The sequence below is a fragment of the Sus scrofa genome, chromosome 13 (genome assembly GCF_000003025.6).
Source record: "Sus scrofa isolate TJ Tabasco breed Duroc chromosome 13, Sscrofa11.1, whole genome shotgun sequence".
Lineage (NCBI taxonomy): Eukaryota > Metazoa > Chordata > Mammalia > Artiodactyla > Suidae > Sus > Sus scrofa.
In genome coordinates, this window is record NC_010455.5 from 162,065,535 (window position 1) to 162,079,011 (window position 13,477).

A 13,477-nucleotide genomic window follows, 5' to 3' on the forward strand; every position below is an offset into this window, starting at 1 on the left:
AGTCTAAAGGATACTGATTTCAAGAATACAGGAATCACAGAGGCCCCAAAAAGTTGAACCCAAATAGACCCACACCAAGACATATCATAATAAAAATGGCAAAAGTTAATGATAAAGAGAGGATCCTAAGGCAGGGAGAAAGCAAAGTGTCACTTATAAGAGACCCCAAAAGGCTATAAGTTTGATTTCTTACAGAAATTCCACAGGCAAGGAGGGAATGGAAGGGATATTTAAAGCACTGAAAGGAAAAAATACCACCTAGAATACTCTATCCAGCAAGAATATATTATAAAATAGAAGGGGAATAATTTTTTCACAAACAAAAGTAAGAATACAGCAATACAAAACCCATTCTATAGGAAATTTAAATGGCTTTCTCAATCAAAGAGAGAAGAGAGAGAGAGGAAGAACTGGATGGAGGAAACCACAATTCAGAGAGCAGTCACTTAATAGTGAGCATACAGATCTAATCATGAACATGTTTAAAAAAAAATAAATTTTTAAAAAAAAGACATGAGATCAAAATGTGGGCAAGGGAAGAAGGAAATAAATAGATTTTTTTAATTTTCTTTCTTTTTATTTTAGTATGGTAATGAATGTTACCTACAGGACTATCAGGCGAAAACACATGATAGGAAGGGGGTAACATAACTAAAAAAACAGGGCTAGCACAAATCAAAACCAAACATTAATTCACAAAAAATGAAAAGAAAAACTCAAAGCAGAAAATAAATGCAGACCATCCAGCCAAAAAAGAAAGGAAGAATGGAGAATCATAGAATCAACTGGAAAATGAGGTTTAAAGCAATATAACATTATCAATTATCACTAATAATTACATATATCACTATATAAGTAATGAGATGAGACAATCAAAAGAGGAGAGTGTAAAAACAAAAACTTCATATGCTCCTAAAGAAACTAACCTTAGGACAAAGGAAATATATAGATTGAAAGTGAGGGGTTGGGAAAAAAATATTTCATGCCAATGCACATGACAGGAAAACAGGTGTTGCAATACTCAAATAAGAAATAAACTTTAAAATGAAAGACAAAAAGACAATGAAGGACACAATTTAATGATTAAGGGATCCATTCAAGAAGAGGAATTCTATCTCAATAATAATGCACCAAATATAGACCACCAGATACATAAACAAATATTAACAGACATAAAGGGAAAAAATTGATGGGACTAAATCATAGTAGGAGACATTAATACCCCTCACATCAATAGACAGATTCTAGACAGAAAACAATAAAGCAACAGAGATCCTAAAGGAAGACTAAAAGTTAGACTTAATTGACATCTAGGACACTACATTCAAAAAATCAGAATACCATTCTTCTCAAGTGCACATGGAACATTTCAAGAATCACACATTTGGACACAAAGCTAACCTCAAAAAATTTAAGAGCATAGAAATTATTTCAATTATCTTCTCTGACCACAATGGCATGAAACTAGAAATCAACCATAGGAAAAAATGAGAAAAAACCTACTACATGGAGACTAAACAATATGCTTATAAAAAACAATGGTCAATGAGGAAATCAAGAAGGAAATTAAAAAATACCTGAAGCAAAGATAATGAAGCAACAACCCTCAAAATCTATGGGATGCTGCAAAAGCAGTGCTCAGAGGGAACTTCATAGTGATACAGGCCTTCCTAAAAAAAGAAAAAATCTCAATTGACAACTTACCCACCACCTAAATGATTAGATAAAGAACAAAAAAGACTATAAGTCAGCAGAAGGAAGGAATTATAAAGGTAAAGAGGAAATCAATAAAATAGAGATTCAAAAAACAATAGAGAATTAATAAAACCAAGAGTTGTTACTTTGAACAGGTAAAAAATTTACAAACCCTGGCAGACTCATAAGAAGAGGAGAGAAAAACCAAATAAACAAATAAGAAATGAAAAAGGAGAAATCACATAGATACAGCAGAAATATCAAAAAAAAAAAGCATAAGAAAACTACTATGAACAACTATATGCCAACAAATTGACAATCTGGAAGAAATGACAATTCTAAATCTTTGCCTGCAAAACTGAATCAAGAAAAAAGGCCAACTGAACAGACTGATCACTAGAAATTAAATAGAATACATCATAAAAACACTACCAATATAAGCCCAGGACAGATGGCTTCACAGGCAATTGCTACAAATCAAGGAGGAACATATCCATCATCCTTAAATTTTTCAAAAGTTGAGAAGAAGAACATTCCAAAGAATCTATGATGCCACCACCACCTAATTCCAAAACCAAAGAAAGATACACCAAAAAAGAAAACTATCAGCCAATATCTTCGATGAATATAGATGCAAAATTCTACAATATCTTAGCCAACCAATCCACAACATATCAAAAGATATATTACATGACCAGGTGGGTTATCCAGTTCACAAGGAGATGGTAAAACATATCAAATCAATCAATTCATGCACACATTAAAAAAGAAAGTAAAAACACATGATCATCTCAATAGGCAGAAAAGCATTTGCAAAGTCCAACATATGAAAAAACTCTTCTAAAGTGGGTATAGAGGGAATTTCTTAACATAATCAAAGCCATTATGAAAACCCATGGCAAATAAATACTCATGGAGAAAAACTGAAGCTTTCACTCAAATCTGGAACAAGACAGGGATGCCCACTCTCAACCACTGGCTCTTCACACATAGTTTGGGAAGTCCCTAGCCACGCAATCATCAATAATAATGTGATAAAATGTATATTCTTTTTTTTTTTTTTTATTCTTAAGAGTGAACCATTTCTTCTGTTCTGCATTTATATTCCATGCCATTGATACTTCGTTTTGATCAAATTTGCTCAGTTAGTGAAGATATCAGAAAAAACAAACAAATAGGCAAAGGCTCAGAAGGATAAATAGAGACTCTGGCTTCTAGCATTCATAGAACACAGAAGAGCATCCTTTATGGTTTGCTGACTTCTGTCTTAAACTTATATTTTCATTGCTTTCTATTCTTTTATTTCTTGTTGGACAGAGAGATGATTCTGGGAAGTGGATTCACCATGAACCAAATATAAGATCTTTGGATGGTTGGCAAATTTCTAGAGTTTATGTTTGTTCACTCAACTACATATCCTCTGTGATAAATGAGTATACTTCATCGTACAGCTAATCAAGTACCTCAACTAAGTACTTTCAGAGCACACATATTAATGCTTCACAACTGTTTAATAATTGTACTTATCAAGCCACAATGAAAAATATAAAGACACATAAAATATTTTCAAGTTAATTTCTGCTGAAGTTAATTTAGTGTGGCATGAACACTTGATGAAATGGCCTCTCTGTTTTGCAAAACATACACAAGTATTTTGAAGAATTTATGAGGCACTGACATTTGAAGTCATTAAAGTAACAGGACAATTATGATGAAAGAAAATGTTAAGCACTAATCTACACATAACAAGATGTAATCTGTACAAGTTTGTTTTCTTTTCACGTAAAGGAACACATATTCTTCTTACATCTAAATTTTCCCTCGAAAACTTTTCTCATTGAATCCATAACTTTCTTGTTCCTCAGGCTGTAAATAATTGGGTTTAAGAAAGGGATTATGACAGTGTAAAATAGAGAGTCAATTATATCTTGATCATCTGCTTGTGCAGACCCAGGGCGCACATACATGAAGAGAAGAGACCCATAGTATAAAGAGACAGATAGGAGGTGAGCTCCACAGGTGGAGAAGGCCTTCCTTATACCTTGTACAGACCTCTTTTTTAAGATCGTAAAGAGTACACGTGTATAAGAGACAAGAACAATGAGAATTGTGAACACCTGAATTGAGCCAGAGAAAATAAATATCATCAGAACATTAACAGAAGGATCAGTACAAGAAATTTTCAACAATGGCATGATGTCACAATAAAAGTGATGTATTGTGTTAGGAATTACAGAAGGTTAATCTGAATAAAAAACCAGTATGAATTAAGGCATGACTAAGACCACCTACAAATGATGACACCAGCATTCTCAGGCATTGCCTATTAGTCATAATCACTGGATAAAGTAATGGGTTGCATATAGCTACATAACGATCATATGCCATTGTAGCCAGCAGAAAACATTCTGTGGTTCCACTGACTCCAAAGGAAAAAAATTGTACCACGCATTCATGGAGAGATATCATCTTGTCCTTGGTAATGATGTTGACCAGCATCTTGGGGGTCACTGTGGAGGATAACCAAGTATCCACAAATGCCAAGTTCGCAAGAAATAAATACATGGGGATGTGAAGGTGAGGGTCATTATAAATGAGAGTAATCAGACCGAGATTCCCCATGATCGTGACAAGATACAGCATGAGGAAAAGCAGGAACAGTGGGATTTGCCAAGCTGGTGGATATGTCAGTCCTGTGAGAACAAACTCTGTCAGTTCTGTTACATTCTTGGTTCCCATATCCTTAATGAAGAGCCTCTGAAATAAAATGAAATGTGAAAAGACAGTTAAGAATTTAACAATTAAAATTTGGTGGGGATAATTTAAATAAAACCATACACCAGCCTAAATGCCTTTATGTTATTTATTCTTACTAAAAACATGAAAGTATTATGGAAATTGTTATATTGAAAACATGCAGTTGTTGTATTTCAAAATATGTATAGTAATAGACATATGTAGAAGAGAAGAAAGCCATTCTGAACATGAGCAAATGTATGGGGAAATTATTGAATGAGGTAGTGAAATCCTTTGTTTAGTTCATCGAAGTAGCATCAAAAGAAACTGTTAGAAGGGCCTGGATTTTTAAGTGAATTGAATTAGATGTGAAGGAACTTTAATTTTATTTTTCATGAAGCAGGAAAACCCTGAAAATGTTTAAGATGGGAATCAGTACGTTCTTTTTTAAATAAATAATTGCTTGTAGAATAGAGGCTGGAGATTGAAGAACTTGGGGTCAGAAATACTAGTCAAGAAGCTGGGACAATTGTCCGATGATTTGAAAACCAGATTACATATCATAGTTTTCTGAGTGAGTTTGGTACAAAATACAGATTCTGAGGTATTATAGAAATTGATTCAGAAGGTCATAAGTGGTATCTAGTAATATGTATTTTCTAAATGCTCCCCAGGTGATTAAAGTGCATGTGAGCTTCTTAGTCCATGTATAACAGGACGTTAGGAGTTCTGAGGAAGGCAAAGAGATAGATCAAAATAAATCAGAATGTAGACCCCCTAGGACTTTATGACATCTTAGATGTTAAGGGTTGGTTCCTAAAGGTGAAACATTCACTTGGTGTCTTGCTGGAGTTCAGCTCCAGCGGCCAGGGAGTGCATGTCCTGAGAGGAGAGGGATGGCGTCGGTGAATGCACATGGATACAGCCTCTTCTTTCCGGGTGCTGGACTGCTCAAAATTTATTGGCATAAGTGGTTAATTATATAGACAGTTTCTAACTACAGATTACATCATAGTGTTAAAAGTACATTAGTCAACTTTTAGATTTTGTTTTTCAATCACATGGTACAGCAGCAATACATCATGTTCTAAAATCTTCAACTTAACTAAATTTAGTGAGTACAATTCAAGGACAAACAGGCACAACATATCATGTGGGAAAGAGGAGACCCAGCACAAACCATCTCATGGCCAGCCAATTTTTACAAGCTGAAGAGGCCACAAATATAACAATTATTGTCTTCAGACTAGTGCCTATCTTCAAAGTGTCCTTGGCAGAGAGACAGTATGAGAATATACAAATCAACTTAGCCAGCTATCACTAAAAGCTTCTAAAATCAAGGACAAAACTCATAACTAGGTTTCTCTTGATCATCAATAATATATGTCTAACTTCTATAAACCTCATTAAAATCCTAACTCTAAAGTTTACTGTATAACTAGTTAGTAGATAAACACTATGTTTTTAATTAAGTCAGAATTGAATAGGGGAAAGTCCTTTAGAAGGAAATTGTTACTATATTATTATTGTAATTTCGTTAAATCACAAACCACTACAGGAAAATAAGAATGGAAAATAAGAATAATAAATAAATAATCAGGAAAGTCTGAGGAAAACTGAATAACAAGTAAAGAAAAGAAAGGAGTAAGTCATCCATGGAACAATCCCCACACAGCAACACAAAATGGAAATTGTTTCCTGGAAAACTCAGTTCCCCGCTAATGTCAGCGGGCTGGACTTATTGTCTTTTAGGGCCTATCCTCAGAATTGCGCTGTTCAGGAAGGTATCCCATTGTTTAGGAACCTGCCCTCAGAATTGCATCATTCAGACAGGCCCCTCATCCTGATTAGGAGCCTGCCCTCAGAATTGCACTGTTCAGGCAAGCTCCCTTCCTCAGCTCCTTGTATCTTCTTGGCTCCCCGCAGTGTCTGGGTAGATGATCTTGGAAAATGGAGATTGAAAACTCAGATAAAGCAGCCACTTTTTGCAAAGAACATCTTGTAAACATCAAAATGATATAAACTTAGCAATATGATTCTACAAATGCTTACTAGAAATAATGGCTTGGAAGTCACTGAAGTGTCTGAAAGCATAATATGGATTATCCAGTGGACAATGTGCGGGAGGTTAAAAATAATGAAAATAAATGTGAGGGAGTTATATTAACTTAAAATGTATACACTTCATTTTTTAGATGGATAACTTCTGCTATTCTTTTCTGCCACATAATTCTTGGTGGTAGACATACACTGTCATTCGCTCTAGAACCAAAATTCTGAAAACTGAATTTTACTCCTCTTAAACCTATAGTGAGGGGACCAGATCTATGGTTAGCCACTCAACCTTACCTACACTGGATTAGGAATATGAAGAGGGGAGAAAAAAGTCAAATGTGGACCAAAGAGATTTTGGTTATAAGAGATTTTTGGTTGCAAGCAAGAAGTATCATGACACCAAAATGCATACTGTGCCCACAAAAGTAGCCTGATCAGTGTAAGCTGTAGCATTCAAGTTTAGCAGCAATGACAGAAACTCTTAATGAGCCAAAGCTGGGACAGGATTTTGGTTGATGGTGGTTTAAATAGTTTTTTGTATGTGTTTCAGTATATTTCTCCAAAGAATTTCTAAAACTCCTTTAGTATTAATTTTTTAGAGTGATTTCCATTCAGTTAATTTTTTGTCTCTTCTACCCAGAAAACTTCTACCCAGGATCACATGAAAGAAGGAAAGAAGGAAAGAAAGAGAGAAAGAGAGAAAGAAAGAGAGAGAAAGAAAGAAAGAAAGAAAGAAAGAAAGAAAGAAAGAAAGAAAGAAAGAAAGAAAGAAAGAAAGAAAGAAAGAAAGAAAGAAGAAGGAAAGAAGGAAGAAAGGAGAGAGAGAAGGAGGGAGGGATGAAGGATGGAAGGAAGGAAGGAAGGAGGGAGGGAGGGAAAGAAAGAGAAAAAAGAAAGGAGAAAAAAATTGTTTTATTTAAAAAAAAGAAAGAAGAAGAAATGACCAGAGAAAAGGTACTGAGCAGAATGATCAGATAAGAGGGAGGGAATTGAAGGTCTCCGTGTTGGGAACTCAAAGAAAGGAAAATAATCTGAAAGACAAAGAGAATACCATGCTTAAAGCAAAAAAAATGCTCTGACAGGGTAAGGAGTGAACAGAGATCACTACATGTAGGATTTAAGAGACTTTTAGTGGCTTCAGTAAGAGCAGCTGCCAATTTGTATTAGAGATGAGTCAGCAAATAGTGAAAAGTGAATGGGAAGCAAGTGGCACAGCAGGGTGGAGAATGAAACAGAGCATCTGAGATGTGGAGAACAGAGGTGAATTTCTTGTCTTGTGGAACAATGTCATGAAAGTTGTCAAAAGAGACGGGGGCAGGTGTTGATAGGAGAGAGGATAAGCAGTGAAATGGGAAATTGAGGGAGGAAGGGAGAAATCAAGAAGCAGGAAGAGGTGAAAGGACATTGATGGATACTTGCAGGAAAGAGAAGGCATTGAAGAGGAAGAGAGGAAGTACCAGAGAAATGGTTAGATGAAATAAGGGGAAACACTTAGAAGTAGGGCTCAAATATTCATCTTAACTCTGGTTTTCATTGGATCTGGCATTGCTGTGGCTGTGATGTTGGCCAGCAGCTATAGCTCTGATTACACCCCTTGCCTGGGAACCTCCATATGCCACAGATGTGTCCCTAAAAAGACAAAAAGACAAAAAGAAAAAAAGGTTGTCAACACTGGGAATCCTTTCTTTTTCTTTTATTCAAAATCCTCAATTTATTTTCCCATGGAATTTATATATGAAATGGAGACATTCATTTTAATTTTACTTAATAAATTTGTATTGTTATTAAATATACTACCACTGCCTCCTATCTTTGCTATTACTGTGGTGAGAGCTGACTCTCCCTAGAAATCCTGCTGAATTTACTGGACAGATTTTGCCTTTCCAGCAGTTTGACAGCAGAAAATAATTGAGCCAAAGACTGCAACTGAATACAAGCAGTATAAATAAACAATGTCAATAATTGCATTGCTAAATTTAAATTTATTTGAAATGGGCTTCCTTTCATGCACTCCCAAAACTAAACAGTCAAATTTTTCATTTCAATATGTGAGTACTTACTAAGTCATAATGGTGAAAAGAGCACTGGAGAAACATTTTCTGATATTTTCCATATAGGTATTTTTTTCAATGACCTTATTGTCAGAAGTGGGTGAAATGAGAGAGAGGGGTGCTATTTAAGTAAACTAACTTAAAATTTTATCATAGAATGTGAGTAACTCAATGGAATAAGGATTTCAAAGACAATTATCAGGAAGATTTCTAATGTAGGAAATATAATGACCTAAATCCCTAAGATTTTTAATTTGTTTGACATTCTAATTCACCAAAATGTATCCTATGGAGTCATTTTAATTATTCTAATGAGATAATTATATATCAGAGAGTACAGTATAGTCTTAGAGTTATTTTTCTTATCCAGATTTTATTCACAATGATAAAATATGCAAATTATTCATTATTTTCCATTTTCAACTGGCTATTTTCATATCATATAAAACAAATCAAATTTTTTACACATTTACTAGTATTTTACTATCTATTACAATAATGAATATTATAGAATAATTCTCTCTTACCAATGTTTGTTAAGAAATTGTTGAGACCCTCTCAGTGTTCAGTGTAGTGAAGTAGAAAATAGTATAATGGCACAGCAATGACAATAACACAAGCAGCAATACATTCTACACTGACTGGTTTTGGAAGCTTTATTTTCCAAGCTCAGGAACATGTTGTTTATATGAATTTGTTTTGAATAGAGTCATCCAGTTGTACAACTGTTTGTTTTTGCCAGGAGAGAGGAGAACTGAAATTCCCCTGATAATGCTAAGATTCCCTTTAGGACAAAACTAAGCTTTTCTACTGGGCATTATGCACCTGGACATATAGGAGGAATTCAGGTTATTCCATAAGCAACAGACTCTGAAATTATAAACATCAAGTCCTTGTTGACAGGGCCAGTTTTAACAAGTGAAATTCCAGTCTTTCCACCACAGATGATATTTCTGACAGGTTTATGCAAACTCCAAATTTATCTATGAATTGTGATACTCTGAGTGCTTTGTTCAGGATGGTCTGGCTTAGCTAATCATGCTTGATTTTCATGACATTAAAGTTCTAAATTCTCCTCAGGAGCCAGCCCCAAGAAGGTTGTCCCCCTCGTGGAAACTGTAGCTCACATCCAGACTTACAACTAACTCCCACTTTACACTGAAAATTGTTGAGGAATATTACTTATCAATCAAGGGAAGAACACAATAGGAGGTGGCCTAGATGAATGCTCCTCAGACTTCAGTTCCTGTGAATCTCCTGGTGATTTTCTTAAAATTCGCATTCTGTTTCACTAGGTCAGGGTGGGGCCTGAAGCTCTTCATTTCCAACAAGATGATGCCTCTGGACATTTGCCATCCTCTGGGTCTTCCTTCATTTGCAAGCCAGCTTAGTAAGAGCTAGATTATTAAGGAAAAACAACAATAACAACAAAAACAAAAACATGGCAAGTACATGCTGGTGTGCAAAGAGAGAGGCAAAGTGGGACAGAATAGACAATGAAGGCCAACATGGGTTGGATCTCAGAAAAGCTAGAGGCCAAATCAGAGACTTTGTTCTTTATCCCAACTTAAAGGAAAACTATTGAGGGATGTTAAACATAGTAGCCTCATGTTCCCTTTTGACTTTAACTATCAACAGAGACTTTGCCATTGAACTTATATTAAGAGATATAATGACATTATTTGGGTCAAAATAGTATAATACAAAAATGGTAATGTTTTGTTTTGATTCTGAAAATTGGAAAATATTTAATATGTACTTGGAACTCTATTGTCCGATGGGGGAAAGCAAAGGATGTCAACTTTGGTATGCTCATTAATTCATTATCCTGTGTACTTAGAAGTGTGCTAGTGAAAACTAAAAAAGGCATGAAAAAACTCTGTAGACCAAAGACAAGTGACTGAAACCTCAGCAGATGGGTGGTGTAAGTAAGGGAATGTCTATTAGTAGCTTCGACATAAACCAAACCTGACATAAATTTACTATCCCTGTCAGTTTTTGTAATTATCTTTTAACTCATTTTCCTGCCTATGGATGAGTACAAAGGTCTGCATTGTTGTTTTCAGTATGACTAGTCTTTTCAATTATAGTCATTTTAATAGGTGGGTCATGTTGTCACATCGTGCTCTTCCTTTGCCTTTCCCTGGTATTATTATATTGAGCATAGTTTTCTGTTATTTGACTTATGTGATATATCTTTTTTTGTGAAATCTGTTCAAAGGTTTTGCCCATTTTTAATGGAGTTGTATAGTTTCTTGTCATAGACTTTTGAGAATTTTCCAAATATCCTAGATATACTGCTTTTATAGAAATATATGACTTGCAAATATTTTCTCCAGGATCTTGATTTATTTCCCTGGCAGAAGATATAACACTGGTTCACCATGCTGTTTGGAACTAGTGAGCAAGAAATAGCAACTCCTGTAGACTTATTAGCAGACATTTGCATCAAGATGGTGAAAAATGCATCTATCAAAAATCTAGGGCCATTTAACTCAGTGACATTTCTAGGGGATCACTAGTCTGGGTCAAGGGGAGATATACCTTCTAAAGAGAAGGATAAGATTTTGCATCTGGCATGTCTTAAAACCAAAAAGAGGCAAAAAACCTCGTGACCACCTGTGGATTTTAGAGCAACACCATGTGTCTCTGGGTGTGCTATTCCAACACATTTACCAAGTATCCAGAAAAGCTGCTAGGTTTAAGTGGGGCTCAAAATAGAAGAAGGATTTGCCAAAGATATGGGCTGCAGTGCAAGCAGTTCTGCCACTTGAGCCACATGACCCAGCACAGAGAATGGTGCTCAGAGTGGTAGTAGCAGCTAGCGATGCTGCTTGGAGCCTTGGGGATGTCTGTAGGTTAAAATCTAGACAGACTTATGTTTGGAGCAAAGCCCTGGCATCCATTGCCAATAACTATTCCCTGTGTGAGAAATAACTCTTGGTCTGCTACCAGGCTTTATTAAGGACTGAATGCTTAACCATGGGCCACAAGTTTTCTATGGGATCAGAGCTGCATTTCATGAACTTGGTGTTATATGACCCACCAAGCTACAAAATGGGCAGGACAAGGTTTTCCTTTATCAAGTGGAAGTGGTATGTTCACTCTCTGGTCTGAGCAAGCCCGAGGGCACCAGTAAGTTTCTCTATGCTGCACTATGGCCTCATGATGGTGTGGACAGTGTTCTCTGTAATAAATAGATAGAGAAATATATTACCTGGACCTGATTTTCCAATGAATCTGTACCACATGCCAACACCTTTTGAGAGTGGACAACTGCAGCACTATCAACATTCTCTGTGACATCCATGTAGGACTGTCGTGATGGAATATCCTCATACTGGGCAAAACTTTGAGTGTTCTACCTAGAGGGAGAAGATTTATGATGATATAATGATCATGGGCTTTAGCCAGTGGTTTAGCTGGATGGTAAGCGACTTTGAAGAATGATATTGGAAAATTATACCAAGGAAACCTTTGAAAGAAATATATGGATAGATTCTTCTAAATGCATAAACCCTTGATATTTTTGTCCCACATGAATGTTCACTACAGGGTGACTTCAGCAAAGAAAACCTTAAAAATCAAATGGCTAGGATAACTCAGTCTCTGAACAACAATCAACATCATTCTTCAGGAACCCCTCTCCTCCTTAAATGGGCCTGTTAAGAAATGGGCCATGATGGCAGAAATGGAAGTTATGCTTGGGCTCAGCAACATGGACTTCCATTCAGCATGGCCAGCTTTGCAAGGCCATTTCTGAGTGCCCCATCTGCCAGCACAGAAAGCAATACTAAATCTCTTATAATGCACTAGTCTTGGGGTGATTATCCTGCTATCTTGTGACAGATTGATTACTTTGGACAATTTTCCATCCTGAAAGGATCAGTGTTTTGTTCTTATGAGAATAGACACTCTAGATACAGATTTTCCTTCCTTCAGGCAGTGCTTCTGCCAAAACACCTATCTGTGGACCTAGAGAATTTTCATCCACTGTCATGATATTTCATACAGCATTGCTTCTGATCAAGGAATTCACTTCACAGCAAATGAAGTGTGGTAATGATTCTATTTTATGAAATTAGCTTATTTACTGTGTTCCCTAGAAATACTGCAGCAGCTAGTTAAAGATAATGGTTGAATAGACTTTTAGAACTTTGTTATAGCACTTCTTGGATGACTATACCATGAAAACTCAAGGTTCCTCAGAAAACTGTAATATTTTAAATCTGCATTCAATACATAGTATTGGAATCAAGGGTGGAAATGGAAGTGGTGCCTCACCCTCTTGGCTTTCTTTGCTGTTCCACTGATATCTGTGTCTGTTTTCATGCCAGTACCATACGGTTTTGATTAGTGTAGCTTTGTAGTATAGTCTGAAATGAGGGAGTATGATACCCCAGCTATGTTCTTTCTTAAGATTTTTTTAGGTATTTGAGGTCTTTTGTATTTCCATACAAATTTTTAAATTATATGTTCTAGTTCTGTGAAAAGTGTCAATGCTGTTCCATCAGAATTGTCTTGACTGTAGAAATTGCTTTGGATACCATGTTTAGTTTAACAATATTCATTCTCAGCCTGCCAGTTGGTTGGGCCTGGCCCAAGAGTGCCCTAGGGCTGGTGCCTGCTCACTGGTGGATGGAGCTAGGGCCTGGGCTCTCTGACTGCAGAGGCCTGGGCTCTCCATATTTAGTGCCTGTGTGCTGGTGTGTGGGTCCAGGTCCTGAGCCCCCTGGTGGACATTCCGTGTGATATTTTGTATGGAACTTTTTAGAATGGAGTCTTTATAGCCCAACCTCTTGATTATCCAAAAGTGATCCTGGTGGCCTTCAAAGTCAAACATTCTGGAAACTCATTTTCCTGAGGTAAAATGCCCAGGGTGGGGAGCCTAATGTGGGACTCACCCCTCACTATTTGGAGAGAGCCTCTGCAATTGTAAT

At 36.2% G+C, this 13,477-nt stretch overlaps 1 pseudogene; it reads right to left on the reverse strand.

Moving 5' to 3' along the window:
• On the reverse strand, positions 3,474 to 4,455 carry LOC110256360 (annotated as a pseudogene).